This window comes from Podarcis bocagei (assembly GCF_964188305.1).
Source record: "Podarcis bocagei genome assembly, chromosome: 6".
In the NCBI taxonomy this organism is placed as follows: domain Eukaryota; kingdom Metazoa; phylum Chordata; class Lepidosauria; order Squamata; family Lacertidae; genus Podarcis; species Podarcis bocagei.
This window is the reverse complement of record NC_138130.1, coordinates 18471995-18487990: the sequence shown is the minus strand read 5'-3', so window position 1 is coordinate 18487990 and position 15996 is coordinate 18471995. Positions and strand designations below refer to the sequence as shown.

The following is a 15996-nucleotide window of genomic DNA, read 5'->3' as shown; positions in this document are numbered from 1 at the left end:
GGGGACCAGGCAAAGGGCCTTCTCGGTAGTGGTGCCTGCCCTGTGGAACGCCCTCCCACCAGATGTCAAAGAGAACAACAACTACCAGACTTTGAGAAGACATCTGAAGGCAGCCCTGTTTAGGGAAGATTTTAATGTTTGAAGGACCATTGTATTTTAGTATTTTGTTGGAAGCCGCCCAGAATGACTGGGGAAGCCCAGCCAGATGGGCGGGGTATAAATAATAAATTATTTTTATTATTATAAAAATAAATACAAATCAGGGATAATTGTCAGAACAATCCTAATGGGGGTGTGGGATTCTGTGGTGGATCTGTAACCAGATCCAAAGCTGTGCTGGATCATGACAGCTAAGGCAGGAAGTGGAGAGCACTGACATTTTCTCTCTCTCCCCTCACCTTCATCAAGAGTGTTTTGTTTTAACCCCTTCCATTGACTCCAGTGGATGAGAATTAACTATTTCAGCTCTGCCACTGATATAGTTTAGGGTCATTTTTCAGAGGTGGTGCTCAAGGAGCGAGCAGGGTTAGTATCCTGAGGACCAGTGACATCTTCTGACACCTCACCAACAGGTCCTGTTTGAGGGCACATTGTTGGAAAAGATGGCAGATCAGCATCAGTGGGAAATTTTCAACCACCAATTTCAACCAGTGGGAGACGTCACCACCCTCTCTTCATGGTCAGAGAGGGAGGTCCACAGCATCAATGGTCCCTGATCTGCTCTCCTTGGAAAGTTAGGATCCCTCTTGTGGTACCATAATATCTTGCAAACCTTTAGATTTGGATTTGGGTTCGTTTGATTTAAAAAGAAAAACAAACAAATGTGTGTGATCTTGTGCATCCAAGGTCCTCCCATTAGGCCATGATGCTGGTAGTAGTGGGGGAAATGCAAATATATGACCAACACTAAGATGCACCTAATGGCAAATAGCAGCTGGAGAGGAGGTAAGTTTATCACAAGGAAATTGTTGCTCTTTGCTAAACTTTAAAGAAAAATAATGTATGATCACAAATTTCTTATCATCATACCCTAGGCCCCAAGTCAGCCTTCCTCAGCCTGATGCCCTCCAGATATTATAACCAATGGCTATGCTAGCTGGGGCACCAGGCTTAGGGAGGTTGTCCTAAGTGATTTTATGCCTATTTAATGAACCACATACAGAGAGGTATGGCAATAAGCAAAATAAATGCACCCCCTGTGCAACTTGATGTGTGGAGGGGTTTTTGTTCAGGTATTTAGGAACCCGAAAAACAGTGTTCCCAAATATAGATAAATATGTCTTCATACATCTATCCTGAATTCTATGCACACAGTAAAGTGTGTGCGTTTGGATGGGGCACATCAACCTGGTGCTTTTTCATTGTAGCCATATATCTGAAAAGAGTGTTGATTGACACTGAAAGTCACCCATCTCCCCTGGAAACCCTTCCTCTATTTTTGTGGATTGGTTGTGATCACATAAAGGCAAGGGAATTGCATTGCAATTATTCCTTGGGCAAAGACAAATCTTTCTAAAAACTAAAACTGTTCACTTCCTTGTGGAATTATGGATTTACAGGATTATATCTATCTGCATTTGTGATGAAATCTGAAGAATTAACACAAATCAAGCATGTAAGTGCTTTTTTGTGGGATTAGAGAAAAAACCCTATATTAGAATGAAATTATGCATTGACTTCAATTGGTCTCATTAAATAAACTCCTTTGTGCAAATAGCTCCACCTGATGCTTTCCCCAGGGGGAAAAAAGAGAGAAATAAGCAAGAGATTGAATTTTGCAGGAGCAAGAACAGCTCAGATTTAAAATGTATAAAGTCAGCCAGTTATCCAGCCGTGTAGATAAACTGTATGTTTGTCTTAGAGAAATCATAAATGTTGGAGACCATGCCTTGATCTGACCCAACTTTTATACAACTATCATAAAGAATAAGAAAGCTTTCATCTCCAATCTCTGCAAGACAGAAATGATGAGGACGACATCTGAAAAAAGCAAAACCACCAGGAACATGGATGCTTATAGCAAAATCCACCAGCTCCCTCCAACATACAGAAAACAGCTGCATGACAAATGGAATCACACCATTTACTTTAATTGAATGTAGGAGTTGATTTGCTACACTGATGGCTCTTTAAGAGAAGGATAAGTTAAGATGGAATAAGAACATTCCCTCCCCCAAAGGTTTTAATTCTATAGTACAGGGATGTTGTTGTTTAGTCATTCAGTCGTGTCCGACTCCTCGTGACCCCATGGACCAGAGCACACCAGGCACTTCTGTCTTCCACTGCCTCCCGCAGTTTGGTCAAACTCATGCTGGTAGCTTCGAAAACACTATCCAACCATCTCGTCCTCTGTCGTCCCCTTCTCCTTGTGCCCTCCATCTTTTCAGGGTCTTTTCCAGGGAGTCTTCTCTTCTCATGAGGTGGCCAAAGTATTGGAGCTTCAGCTTCACGATCTGTCCTTCCAGTGAGCACTCAGGGCTGATTTCCTTAAGAATGGATAGGTTGGATCTTCTTGGAGTCCATGGGACTCTCAAGAGTCTCCTCCAGCACCATAATTCAAGTACAGGGATAGGGAATCTTAAAACATGAGAGTCAAATGTGCCATCTCCATCAGTCCCAGCTGTAATAAAACATGCTTTCTCTCCCATAACTGTCTCTAAAGTCACAACAGGCACTGTAACTCTTCAATGATTTGACTTCATCCCTGAAGGTACACTTTTTCATTGTCTCCCAAGACAGACAAATGCCAATCAAATGTGGCACCTGAGAGCTCTCGTTAGATGGATCCCAAGGCACTCCCCAGGCCACAACCCACCTAAGCCACACCCCTCATAGGTCTTGCTTCACACCCTCCTTTTAGTGTTACCATATGTCTTCTTCTTCCAGGAAACATCCACTTTTTCAGGTGTATGTAAAATGAGAGTAGTCATAGCGGGAGTTGTAATCCAACATCTTGAGGTCTGCAGATTCCTCATAACTGATCCTAGGCCAAAACAAAACATAGACTCTTAAAAAGACTGCTAAGCTAGGTCCCAAATTGAGGTCATCAGTTTTCCCATACTAATACTACTGTTCCAGTTAAGACTGGACACCATTCAGACTGTGTAGATAACATTTTGCCATTATTTTCAAGACTTTGTGAATATTGGACAACAGTTTTGGCAGGAACAGAGTGTTGTATTCCCTGATGTCCTTATATGTGCTCAGAAGTCACAAGGGAAGGGCACGATTCTATCCAGCTCAATATATTTCACTACATGTTTAATTAAGTGTTGACCTAACTGTACTTTAATTAAAAACAGAAGGTTAACTAAGTAAAACTAATTGTCAATTTGGAGTGTTGATATCAAGGCGGGTTTAACTTTGAGGCCCTTTCGTAGGGCAGGCTCTAGTTATCCTTCTTATTCAGCCATCTTGTTTCCTGCTGACTGTTATCTCCAAAGTCCCAGAAGCATTTATTGAGTAGAGAGAAGAGTGTTTAGAAACGGCAGAGAAATTAATGCTTGGGGCCAAAAGTTGAGGATGTCATATTATACTGTGAAAATGAAGCTTTTGTAGGGAAAAGGATTTCTGTGGCTTGATTAAGGGAAGTCCCTCACAGCAACATTAAAATGAAAGGACTTGACAAAAATATTAATCCCCAAAGGCTTCCAACAGTGTAATACTAAAATCAAATGCCATAATAAAGATATTAAAACACAATCGTGTCCATGAAAGATATATTGTAAGTATGAGTCTCTATTGTTGCTACAAGTGGTCTGCAATAAGTCTTTTAGTTTCAGGTTGTTGCTAGCAAAGGTCTACAGTAGAAAGCTGGAAGAGCTCTCTATCCAGACTGAATAGCCCACACAAGAAGAAAGTGGGGTATAGATGGCTCCCTGTTTCAAAATTTCAGCCAATCCATTCCAATCCCACTCCAGTTTTCCCCCCATCCGCTTCCCCAAATAGTCAGCATTCCGTATCTACTGAACATCTTCATTTCACAATGGAATAATTTGATTGGGAGAGGTTCTTTCTCATCTTGCTTCTTCTAAATGCTTTTTTGTGTGTGTGTGTGTGTACATCTCTGCTAGCCTCAGAGTACCCCTGGAGCATTCTGATTCCTCTCCTTGGGGGTGGGTCGCACCATTTTGGCTCCATAAGGACTCCCAGCAACCAGAGACAGAGTTTCCATTCATGGGTTTGGAATAGGGATAAGTTACAAGAGAATAACTTACCACAACATAACTATGCTAGATTCCTATAATTCGGATTCCTCTGCTAATATTTTCTATTATTGCTACCTTTCCTGCCCATCCCTGACATTTTCAGGGGTGTATGTGAGAACATGCTCTTTGAAAGGCTTCCGTTTTCATAAAAATAAATTGTACTTACCTTATTCTTCCACTCATCGAGAAAGTTGATCCTATTAAATTGGTAAATTGCTAGGTGTTCATTTTTAGGAACAGAGGCATAGACTACATTCCCCCCCCCCTTACAGAAATGTACCAATTTTTACAAAACAATTATTTCCAATGAATATATTTTATACTCTCACTCATCTGCTCATTCCTCTCCCCCCCCCCCTTAGATTGTTTACACTTCTATTGACGATTCATCCTCATGGGGTTCGTGTGTTACCACGTGTAGTCATTTCTTCCTCATTTTGTTTCCAACTATTTATTTTATTTTCAGCATTGCTCACTGCTGCTCTCCTAAATTGGAGATACTTACTGTATGCATTTCTATTTGCCACTACCTCATTTCCCCTCTTAGATGTAAAATGTATTCCATCTTTCTTCCTTTTACAGTTTTGTATCCTTCATCTTTGACTACCTGATTCCCCTCATCCTTCATGTACTATTGCCTATCTTACATACTTTTCGTGAGAATTCTCATCATTATAGAGTCTGGTGCTTAACCATTCCTCCAGCACTCTGCAACATCCCCATCTGCCTACACTTCCAGATCTGAAAAGCCACATGGGAGAGGACCACTCACCTTTTTGGGTGGGTGGCACTGCAGCCAGGCATTGGGGACGCTGAAGTGATCTGGTGGGGGGCAGAGATTAAGGCCCCCCTCATCACCGTCCAGACCATGACACCGGTGCTGGGCAGGGCCCCACCCAGGGATGGCTCTGCTGTCCAACTGGCACTGACAGGAGGAGTGGCTGTGGAAAATTTAAACTGTGGCGTGGCTGGTGAGACCTCCTTTTGCGCCTTTCTCCAGAGGTCACTGTCAGGATATAGTTCCATTCCACCTTTAGAACAGGCATGTGGAGTTGTTGTATGTCACATGTCTGTTTACTTCCAGCATAGTCTGCTGGGAACTTCCGTTGTATATAGCTTTTGCCTATGCTCTTTGCTTAGACACGAAGGGAAGCAGACATGTTTTTCCTTTGTCCTAATGTTGAATAAATGCTTGTAAATATGCTTACATATGCCTCGGTCCGCTACTTCTGTTGCAAAGAGTTCTTATCTCTGCTGGCTTGCGTGCTCAATCTCTAAAGGTCTCTGAGGCTTGAGTCGCAGTTCCGAGAACCAGAGTTTGCCTGGCTGCCAGCCGGTGGGCTGGAGCCAGCTGGGGGCCTGCCAATTGTCCCCGTCTCCCCAGACACATCCCAACAGTCACTGTGTGATGTTTTCTCACAAACTTTAATTAAGGCATGGGAAGCTGAGTATCAAAGTCAGTGCAACTCCTGATTTTGCTTTCAGTGCAAATTCTTCCTTTTAGCATACCTACCTACCTACGTCTACCTCTCTATTTTCCACACGTATTTCTTTGAAAAAGACTTCACTTTAGTTTTTTTAAAAAATGAACAGCTGTCTGATGCACAGTAGGAAGTCTCTCAGACCTTCCCATACCTACAGAAAAGCACAGCTCGGGAAGCACAGGCCTCTAGGAAGGCTGCCAAGTGCAAACCACTGGTAATGCTATTTGCAGGATGCAAGAAAGGACACTCGCAAACACCATTTTGTCACCACAAAAGTAAGGTAAGCACCAGGCCAACCAGAGCGGATAAAGAGCAGCAGAGCTATTTGGCCTGGACCTCAGGCTCAACATGCGATTCAAATGTAGACACTTGTTGATTTCTTGGTGTTTGATAAGTTTAGCAAAATGTGACACACACACTCATCTTAGAGATTCTAATTTAAGCAAATAAGAGATGCAATTTGGTAAAATATTTGGGATATAGATGGATGGATAGATAGATAGATGATAGATAGATAGATAGATAGATAGATAGATAGATAGATAGATAGAATAGAGATGTTTTCATTTTGAGGAGTTAAAAATGTTCATAAATATTGATGAAAAATATATTGGTTCTGTAGGCATGAGATTAGACCATGATGAACACATCCTCTCACATTAGCTGATTTCATAAGCAAACCACGACTAGTTGTTATTATGGCTAGGAGCCTCAAAAATCTGGAAGTGGCCTAGGCTTCTGTTGAACTCTGAGAGGGCCTGTTAAGCACAACAAAAGCTCTGCATCCCACCCATGAATATTTCAGAAAATTGTTTTGGGTTGTTGTTGTTTTTGCCATAAATGGATGGAGAATTGATAGGGAGGAAATGCAGGAGATTATTAGTATTATTATTATTATTTGCAAGACACTAGTATCCACATGTGAGGCATCCAGTTTTCAAATGGTGGGGTGTTATTGTTTCCATGTTTGCTTCATAATAGTGTACTTGTAGAGTGCCCAGTACATTGATAATAGATAATAGATAGATGATGATAGATGATAGATGATAGATAGATAGATAGATAGATAGATAGATAGATAGATGATAGATAGATAGATAGATAGATAGATGATATAGATAGATAGATAGATAGATAGATAGATAGATAGATAGATAGATAGATAGATAGATATAGATAGATAAATAGATAGATAGATAGATAGATAGATAGATGATAGATAGATAGATAGATAGATAGATAGATAGATAGATAGACAGACAGACAGACAGACATTAAGGTAAAGAGAGAGTTTTATTCTCTGTGTACACATAAGCACTTATCAACCTTACTGGATGGGTGCAAGACTGTTAAGCTCTGCAGCTAAAAGTCTGTTTTATGTGGAGAGGGTGAAAAGATTTGGGGGGGGGGAACAGACTCAAGGTCCTTCAGCAATATCTTTCTTTAAAATATAAAAGGGCACAAATGTTATTGTTCCCACATAGAAGCAGGTGATGTGCTTAGAAATACTAGCATGGCCTTACAGAACAAACTATCTTCTATTTTCTAAGGAATCTAGGCTGTTTTTTTAGCCTTAACCAAAACCGAGAGAGAGAGAGAGAGAGAGAGAGAGAGAGAGAGAGAGAGAGAGAGAGAGAGAATTCCAGTCTTGCATTAATGATTCTATAAACAAAACAGCATGACTTCCACCTACATTTTAATTTTTTTTGTGGGTGGGAAATGTTTGCATTCTTGCTCATTTTTCCCCTTTGTCATCAGAAAACTATAGTACTTCATTTCTTTATAGGTGCCCATAAAGAGAATCCATCGGAAAAATGCTTTGGTATGGTACATTAACCTTTACAAAGGTTTAGGAAATGGCATTTGTTCAAATTTGGGTGATAATTCACTTACTATCAATTTCCAAGGCTTCGCTGCCTCACATCTTCTGATGAACAGATTGCAATCTGTTGTTCTGTCAAGATGTTAGCAATGTTTATACTGTTGCCTTCTTCAACACAAGTCACAAAGAGCAGCCTGTGTTTTTTTCTCATGCTACATTTATTATCTTAAACATTTAAAAAATATATATATTATCAAGGTAAGTGTTGTTTGTTTGGAGACAAATGACACATGAACAGTCTGGAATGTCAAGAAACTGTCTTCACTCAGGCTCAAAGCGGATTCAGCATGCTCAGTGACACAGAATGCTGACGTTATTGGAAGGGCGGAAATGTAAATATAGAGGGAGGCAGGGATGGAATGGAGCATCCTGGGAAAGGGGGCACTGTTGGCTGGCTGGAATCCTGAATGGGAGCACTCCATGCTGTGAAATTTTGCTGCAATTCCCCCTTGTAATAAGGGGAAAACTTTGTGTTTCTACTCAGTGCTGGGCCATGACTGTAGGCTATATGAAGTACAATACAAATCCCCACTTCTAAAAAAAGAGTTTTGCTGCACCTTTCAGATGTGAATTCCTGCCATCTATCCTTGATTCATGGTACCACCTTGATTCTGTGGTTTGGAAGCCCCCTCCTTCCCACAATCTGTTTTAATAGGGTACTGCTGTCAATGGGTGAAGACTACTGTGAGACAGACAGGGCGGTGAGCACAGTTCATATATAGTAAAGGTAAAGGGACCCCTGACCATTAGGTCCAGTCGTGACCGACTCTGGGGTTGCGGTGCTCATCTTTCTTTACTGGCTGAGGGAGCCGGCATACAGCTTCCGGGTCAATGTGGCCAGCATGACTAAGCCGTTTCTGGTGAACCAGAGAAGTGCATGGAAACACTGTTTACCTTCTTGCCAGAGCGGTACCTATTTATCTACTTGCACTTTGACATGCTTTCAAACTGCTAGGTTGGCAACGGGAGCACACCCTGTCACGGGGATTCGAACCGCCGACCTTCAGATCAGCAAGTCCTAGGCTCTGTGGTTTAACCCACAGCGCCACCCGTGTCCCTTCAGTTCATATATAGGTAGCATCTAAATCAGTGTTTCCCAAACTTGAGTCTCCATCCCTGACCACTAATCTTGCTAACTTGGGTTGATAGGATTTGTAGTCCAAAAACAGCTAAACTACAACTACTACAAGTTTGGGAACCACTGATCTAAATCAATACTAAGGCAGTAGTGCTAAATAGTGAAAGGGGAATAATTCATTTGTGGAGAGCACACTGTACTGAGGATCTCTGCTATTATTATTTTTAAAAAAATGCACTTTATGCATCTGATGAAATGGACGCCATTCCATGAAAGTTCATTCCATATAAATAGGTCTGTAAGGTGCCACAATATTCTTTGTTTTTCTTATTCTTCATCATTTAAATAATTCCATTCCCAATATCCAAATTGCAATTGTGTGGTTGCTATTTTATTTTTGTAGGTGGGTTTACAGACCAGTTTCTTTCTTTTATACTAAAAGTGTGCTCTTACGTGCACATTTTAACAACAACCCCAAAAAATTATATTTAAAATAGTGTAATTATAGTTACATCCCTTCCTCTATAATTTTAGGGCTCATTTCCATCTGCAATAACTTTCTCCCAGAAGCTCATCAGATCTCATCACTACTTGACGAGGAAACACACCAAAAGCTACAGAATTTTGAATAGAAGCTATTGAAGACTTTAGCTAATTGCAAATACCCTGCTTGTATATCACTGTGAGCTCAGAATGTTAATTTAGAGTGAGAAACTTTGGTTCCTATGTTTGCAAACAATGTAAAATCTTTTCATACTGTCTGGCTGACAATGAGTACCATGATTAATTGTTTCTGAAGAGCTGAAGTCAAAGATTGTCTGTTTAACTCAAATCTTAATTCAGGACTTTCCTTGGCCTTCTATATATCCATTTTGGGATGGGGTACAAATTCAATTTAGTTTACAGTCAATCCTTTACAAGCCACACTTCTCTGAATATTGCAGTGTAGTTCACTAGCCAAGTAATGTATACAAACAATGCATATATAAGGTGACATGCACATAAAATCTCCATACAGTCAAGATTCCAGGGACTCCATACTTATGCAGGGCTTGTGTTTCCTTTGGAACAGGGGGCAACGAAGACTGTGGTGCCTTAATGGTATCTTCTTGTATGGCGATCACTCGTAGCCAAGTAAGATTGTCTTCCATAAACACGGTTTTAACAATGAGTTCGTAAGTGATTGTGGAGGCCAATTCTGGACCCACATGTCCTTCCACAGAGGGGACATTGGTTCCCGGGCGGGAGTTGATCATGGTGTGGATTTGCCAAGCGTGCCTTCCTCTTAGCACATTTCTCCCTTGCGTTCTGAGTGTCTTCAAAGTCCATGGCACCTTTTGTAAAGGCTGTTCTTCAACTGGAACACTTGCAGGCCAGTGTTTCCCAGTTGTCGGTATTTATACTACTTTTTTAAAAAAAGATTTGCTTTGAGATAGTCTTTAAACCTCTTTTGTTGACCACCAGCATTACGCTTTCCATTTTTAAGTTCGGAATAGAGTAGTTGCTTTGGAAGACGATAATCAGGCATCCGCACAACATGGCCAGTCCAATGAAGTTGATGTTGACGAATCATTGCTTCAACACTGGTGAGCTTTGCTTCATCCAGTACACTGATATTAGTTTGCCTGTCTTCCGAAGTGATGTGTAAGATTTTTCGGAGACACCGTTGATGGAATATTTCGAGGAGTTGGAGATGGCGTTTATAAGTGGTCCATGTTTCACAAGCATACAGTAAGGTTGGTAGTACAATAACTTTGTAAACAAGCATTTTTGTTTCCCTGTGAATGTCCCGGTCCTCAGACACTCTACACTTCATTCAGGAGAAAGCCTCACCCGCAGAGCTCAGGCGATGCTGGATTTCGGCATCAATATTGACCTTAGTGGAAAGATAACTGCCTAGGTACAAGAAGTGATCAACATTTTTCAGCGTCACACCATTGAGTTGGATATGATTATTTACACAGATATACAATTGATGCACTCACAGTGGCCAACCAGATGACTGTGGGAAATCTGCAAGTGAGACCCAGACACAAGGGTGTTTTTGACCTCCAGTGGTTTCCAGAAATAGGTATTCAGAATCATTGCTGCCTTGAGTTGTGGAGGAACAGCATAGCCATCCATAGCTTGCAACCATGGATAGCTTTATGCTCCATGGATTTGTCTAATCCTCTTTGAAAGCCATCCATGTTGATGTCCATCACAGCCGTCTGTCACACGTTCTTCCAGATGATAGAATACCCCTTCAGTGGACAAAAGGATACAGGAGTATCATCCAGGACTCCCTCCAAGAAAATATGTAGACTCTGTTATATTTGAACAATGACACATATATATATACCGATCAACAATCAAGTGCACATATATACAGACTTACACTCCTTGAACCTAATGTGTGAACAGCCTTCCAATGTGTGGAGTTTTGGGGGGCAGGAGCAGTAACTGCAATCCTACCCATTCCTCCACACATTGATTGAATGTATGGCAGAAGGTACATCAAGAAGGCTAGTGAATGAATACAGGAGCATACATAATAAAAAAGCGATGATATAGGGCAGGATTCACCTAACAAGTCCCAGCAAAGAAGCCCTGTGCTAGGACATCCATTTGTGCAATAGTGCATCCCTCCTCTCCTCCTCCCATGCACCTCTGCAACCGCCATATTGGCTTGGAGGGTTGACATGAGTAGCCCCCAAAAAACATGCAGAGAGGTGAGAGGAGGGAATCATGTTGTCTAGCAAGTTGCTGTGCTTATGCATTTGGAACATTTGTCCTGGTGTGGCACTAAATTCCACCCAGAGCAAGTATCAATTTGTATTTAATATAAAGAACGTAATAGTCCATTGGTTATAAGATACTGAATATTAAATCCTGAAAGTCAAACAGTGTCATTGGTTCCCAGCTGCTATACCACTGGAGGGCATTCAATATTTATTATCAAATATTTGACAGGTGCTGGATATGAGGAAGAAATCTCCATTGTGCTTCCTATTCCCTTCAGCAAACTTGCCGGCATACAGGACTGTGCAATAATAAGGTGTGAGCATTTCAGGACAATGAATGATGTCACTGGATCCACAAATAGGGAATACAGCCAGATAAATGGTCTGGAAATGATTTAAGCAAGTGGACTGAGTCAAGATTTTGGACAGACAGATATTCCGTCCCTCACACAGAAGTATTATTATTTTTCTGAGAAAACTATTTCCTTATAAATATCACAGGTGCAACCCCTTAGTGAAATGAACCATATAAAATTCTCCCTTCTCCCAGGAGTGTGTGCAGTTCCTGTTCAATTTACTATCAGTCTAATTTGTTGTCACTAATTCTTCAACAAATTAGTCTTAGTATGCTAATCACTATTATTTTAAGGTAGCCGTTTATCCTTTCAGTTTATCCGCATTTGATTTGCCTTATAAAAGCTTCTGCCACCTGTTTTTCTTTCCTTTAATAATGCAGCAAATCAAATTAACATTCCTTCAAAGAAGCCAATTTAATGGCAGAACAAAATTCCTTCAGTGCTTGAAGCACAAAACCTTTTAAATGGAGGCATATAAATAGTACAACTCTGGAGCACACTTTCCACCTAAAATATGACTAAGCTATAAATGCATGCTGTGAACCACAAATTAATTAAAATACTTCTCCATGATAGCTTGGAGAATTAGAAACATGATGTATAGCTAACGTGTAGGCAAAAGCTTTCTGGAAGAGCACACATTTTTAAATCTGAAGTTCTGAGTCCAATCTCTGGTGCTTTCAGTAAACAATCTGAAATGACAAAGCTGAAATTGATAGATATTTTGTACAAGGTACTATGGGAACAGAGGTAATATGGGAAGTTATCTCACAACCATCTATGACTACTTGTCTATGGAGCCCATTAAAGTCTTCTCCAGTTGGCTCGCCAAGAGGTATTTCTCATCAGATTAAGAGCAGTGTTTTTAACTGGAGATGCCAGGGATTGAATCTGGTCTTTGATGTACAAAGCATGTCATCTACCACTGAGCAATGGCTCCTTCCAAGCAGTGGTGGCTCGTGGGAGAGGGTTGGAGCAGCAGTAGGGTCACCCTGGCAGCAACACCAACAGCATTGCACCTTTCTGGATGGAGATGGGGCAAGGTGAGGCAGTGGGATTGTGTACTTGCAGGGCCATCACTGCTGCCAACTTGAAGCTCCCTCAAATTTTCCACTGTTACCTAAACTGATGACTGCAGTGATACCACTGGGAGGTACCACATGCACCAACAGAGGCCATCCTGCTGCTTTTAGGCTTGCTTCCCTCTTCCTGCTGAAAAAGGCTTGAAAGGAGCCTCTCGTAGCCAAATGACTGCTCTTTTCAAGTAACTGTGGTGTGGCAGGGGTGCATTGTGAGATCTGGCGGCAGGGGGTTGATAAGGGGAATATGCCCTGAATGGGGAACTGGTTGGGCTATTGCATCGCAAATTTCAGATAAGTACGAACTTTGCAGAATTGCTGCGCTTCAGTTCCCATTATCTTTTCGATAGATTCAGCTTTGAATGTGAACTGAATCAAATTTCTCCCCTGTCCCTATACAGGAGGCCCTTTCAGTCTTTCTGCTAAATACCTCAAGGTTAGAGCAGAGTGAGGTGATCACCTCCCCACAAATGCAGTCTACATGTAGAGGGAATGCCTGAGAAGCTCTTTGTGTATTATGACAGTGTAAACTCTCTTTAGTCAGGACAACTTGGGAACAAGACAGGGCTGATACCACATGGGCTGAGTAGCTTCTTCCTTCAGCATCCCCACCAGTGTCTTCAAGCTGAGGACCTTCACACATATACATGCATATTCCTGCCTAACCTGACACACTTAGGAGATTTACAACTTCTTTCTTCTGTCATAATGAAAGCAAGCATCCCACCTAACCCAGCTTGTCACCCTTATAAAGTTACACCTCCCAGGTTGTAGTAGACCCACTTATTTACAAAGCCCACAACTTCTGAGTTTCCCTTGGACACATGGAGGGCAATATCCTCTGTGAGGAAACCTCTCAGGTGTGCATAAATGCATAAAGAAAGCAGGTGTCATGTAGTGATTAGAGTGTCAAACTAGGACCTGGGAGACAAGGGTTCGAATCCCCACTCAGCAATGAAGCTCCCTGGGCCAGCCACTGTCTCTCAGCCTAACCTACCTCACAAGGTGGTTTTGGGGGTTAAATGAGGGGGTGCTCCTTAAATAAAAAGGTGGGATATAAATGCAAGAAATAAGATAACAGTATATTGGTGTAGTGCCTACACCAATCGATACCAAAAGGAAGCCATTATATTGATGCCAAAAGGAAGTCTTTCCTACATGCTCTAGCAGTGCATATGGAGGTGGCCAATTTTAAATCTCCAGAGGAGGAGGGGATAAATCTCCCCTCCATGCACTCTCCATTTCTGGTAATGTTCCCCCATCCACATTCCTGGGAAGCCTGTAATTAATACAAGTAATAAGGGAAGATAGCTGCACATTAAACAAACTTTCAAAATAAGCATGCATGGAGTGTGGTTGTCATATGTCCTCTTTTTCCAGGATATGTCCTCTTTTTCATGGGTAGAGTTGTCTGTAGTTGTCCATAGAGATCCATAGGTGAAAGCAGAAGTCAGCAAATGTGTTCTTTCTTTCTCTCTCTCTATTCAAAATATGACTGCCCTATTTGTCTCGGCCTCACTTTTGGGGAACTAATGTCTTTCCTGTGCCTATTTTCAAACTACTAGCACCAAATGCAGCGAATCAACAGATAAAATTGCCCCTCCACACCAGTCAGCTTGACTGCCAGTTGGGGAGGCTTGCCTGTGCTTGAAAGACAATGTGATATATGAAGCAAAAATGAAAATTGGTAGGGGATATTCAGATTATCAAGCAGTACCTGCAATTCTCAGGTACACCATTTTGATGGTAGGTGGGGGGCGGGAGTGGAGAGACGACATGCTCACATTTACCAAAGCAGGTCTACAATCAGAATAGAATAGAATAGAATAGAATAGAATAGAATAGAATAGAATAGAATTATGAATAGAATTATGAATAGAAGATGAAGCAACTCAGGGGATCTGCTGGCATTTGCCTTTCTTTAATGGGCAACCATTAGCAGTTCCTTTTGTTGTGCCAAGCTACTATCAGCAATCTCAGCAGCAACTCTGGCACATTTCAGCTTGGCAATCAAATTCTCTTGCAATAGCCTTAGCAGTTTCCATTTGGAACATAGCACAATGCACAAGCCCTTGTAAGAGCTATCTTTATCTTTATCTATTGTATGTTGCCTTTAATAACCCAAGGCAAACCAAATGCAGATAAACTGGCAAGTCCAATAATTTTAGTGAGGAGTAGGGTTTATTGGTTTCAGTTTACTCCTAACCCAAGGAGGTGCTTAGGATCATTGTTTAAGGACAGGACTGAAGTATGATCTGTTTAGAATAACATTTACTTTCCACTTTGGCTAGACAAAGGGCTTTTTCTAACAGGAACTCGCCAGAACTCAGTTCCGGCATGTCTCAGGTGGGCACCATTGCCATTAGAAGAGAACAAGGGAGGTGTTCATGGTGAGTTCCATTACGTCTTTTTCTAGAAAAAAAAGCACTGGATAGACAAAACCGGGAGGAAGAATTTTGTAGTGTTTGTGAGATGGGTCTTGGATTTCTGTCAAACAACCTAAACCCTAGCTAGATCCATTTTCCGTTCCTGTTTTCAGCACCATATTTATGATTGGCTATGGAATTCTATATGCATTCAGAGCTCTGCAAATAGTGTGACATGCATGGGACATTCTCATCACCCTCCAAACAGCATAGATAACACATTCTCTGCAAAGTGAGGCATTGCTGAGGCCTCTGCTGTCATATGCCCAACAACCTATCCAATGGCAGACACATCTGGCAAGTCAAAGTGAGGCTCAACCCAGGGATAGGGACATTTTTGGACTTCAACTCCCATAAGCCCTGAGTGACATAGGCCAATGGCAGGACTATGGGAGTTGTAGTCCAACAACATCTAGAGGCCCACACTTTTCCAAGCATGTCATGGAGTGTAACTAGTGGAATCCAGTATAGGTTTCCAAAATTAATTCCTCACCCTCCAAAAAAAATCCATCACATTTTTTTTTTTTTTTTACTCAAGGGAGGAATTCATAAATCTAGTCCAATCTGTTTTAAAATGGAATTTGAGAACTTTCCTATTATCCAAAGAAGGCTGCAAAACCTGGGTAGAAAAGAGCAAGGCAAATCAGATGATAAATAGCTCCTATATAACAGTTAAATGGTTCTCCTCCTCACAGCCCCCCACCCTCCATGAACACTTAGAAACTTGCAACTCAAACTCTGAAACACTTTCTGTTTCATA

The 15996-nt window shown here is 41.4% G+C and overlaps 1 long non-coding RNA gene across 1 annotated transcript in view; it reads left to right on the top strand.

Moving 5' to 3' along the window:
* Positions 1 to 15996, top strand: part of LOC308589461 — a 553994-nt gene that overhangs the window by 190089 nt on the left and 347909 nt on the right. The gene's annotated exons all lie outside the window — the stretch shown is intronic.